This window comes from Palaemon carinicauda, chromosome 44, assembly GCF_036898095.1.
Source record: "Palaemon carinicauda isolate YSFRI2023 chromosome 44, ASM3689809v2, whole genome shotgun sequence".
NCBI classification, from domain to species: Eukaryota; Metazoa; Arthropoda; class Malacostraca; order Decapoda; family Palaemonidae; genus Palaemon; species Palaemon carinicauda.
The window spans coordinates 7,965,658-7,967,671 of record NC_090768.1 but is presented as its reverse complement, the minus strand read 5'-3'; positions in this window follow the sequence as shown (position 1 = coordinate 7,967,671).

Below are 2,014 nucleotides of genomic sequence, written 5' to 3'. Positions count from 1 at the left end.
CAGAGAACAATGGTTTAATTTGGGATTGTTCTTCTCCTAGAAGAGCTGCTTTCCATAGCTAAAGAGTCTCTTCTACCCTTACCAAAAGGAAAGTGACCACTGAACAATTACATTGCAGTAGTTAACCCCTTGAGCGAGGAAGAATTATTTGGTAATCTCAGTGTTGTCAGATGTATGAGGACAGAGGAGAGTATGTAAATAATAGGCCAGACTGTTCGGTGTATGTGTAGGCAAAAGATAAATGAGTCGTAACCAGAGAGAAAGATTAAATGGAGTATTGTCTGGCCAGTCAAAGGACCCCATAACTCTCTAGCAGTAGTATCTCAATGGGTGTATGGTTCCCTGGCCAATCTACTAATACTAGGCAGTGTGTTAGCCAGGGCACCAGCCACCTGTTGAGATACTACTGTTAGAGTGTTAGTGGATCCTTTGACAGGCCAGACAGTACTACAATGTAGTATTGTCTGCCCAGTCAAAGGGCCTAATAACTCTAGCGGTAGTATCTAAACGGATGTCGGGTTCCTTGGCCAACCTACTACCTACTAGGTAATAAGTTAGCCAAGGCACCAGCCACCCATTGAGATACCACTGCTAGAGTGTTAGTGGATCCTTTGACTGGCCAGACAGTAGTACATTGGATATCCCTCTCTCTGGTTACGGATCATCTTTTCTTTACCTACACATAACCTACACTGAATAGTCTGGCCTATTCTTTACACTTCTCTGTTTTCATACACCTGACAACACAGATCACCAAACAATGTTTCTCTATTCAAGGGGTTAACTACAGTACTGCAATATAATTGTTCAGTGGCTATTTTCTTCATGGTAAGGGTAGAAGAGACTCTTTAGCTATGGCAAACAGCTCTTCTAGGAGAGAGACACTTCAAAATCAAACCGTTGTTCTCTAGTCATGGGTAGTGCCATAGCCTCTGTACCATGGTCTTCCACTGTCTTGGGTTAGATTTCTCTTGCTTGAGGGCACACTCAGGCATGCTATTTTATCTTGTATTTCTTCCTCTTGTTTTTTTTTTCTTTTAAGTTTTTATTGTTTATATATGAAAGATCCAATTTAATGTTGCTTTTCTTAAAATATTTTATCTTAATGTTCATTACTTCTCTTGAAGCTTTTCTATTTCCTTGTTTCCTTTCCCTACTGGGCTATTTTTCCTAGCTGGAGCCCTTGGGCACATGGCATCATGCTTTTCCAACTAGGGTTGGGGCTTAGCTAATAATAATAATAATAATAATAATAATAATAATAATAATAATAATAATAATAATAACCAAGTATGAGGCTAATTTTAAGAAAATTGTTAAACCTGTATGTTACAATATATTACATATCGTAGATAAGCTAATCATGATATATCAAATAGATACTGCGCATAAAAACGAAAATTGTTAAAAGTAAACATACAAAACACAATCAACGAAATAGGTTTGAGAAAATAAAAGAAAATAGGTAGGCTACATTGTGACATCCCATGAGAATTCTAATACTAATCAAAATTATTAGAAGAATCCTTGTAAGCATCCTTTTGAAATAAGTTTTCTTACATTATATTGCATTAGAGAATAAATGTGGACCGTATTTTTTCATGATAAATAGAGTATACAATTGACCTTAGACTCAAATAAAATTCCAGTTACATTTTGTACTCGAACTTACCGATAGTAACCGACTTGTGGATGGTCAATTGTATCTTTTAGGTGATGTCTCTGTCCCGCCAATTTATAGAGCTTGTTTCTATGAATAAAACTCCAATTAAGAATACTGTCAAATTACTGGGTATTGGTAAACGATATTAATGTTGATTCATTAAAAATAAAGATACAAGAAAAAGAGTAATTTTGTGAAGGCTAATATAATTTTCATCTTAAAAGCAAATGTTGTATTTGAATTAAATTGGACCATCCAGTTTAACTATCACGTCTATCAAAACGGATCAAATTAAATCTGTGTATGGACACACACACACACACACACACTGACGGACGGCTACCTTCTTTC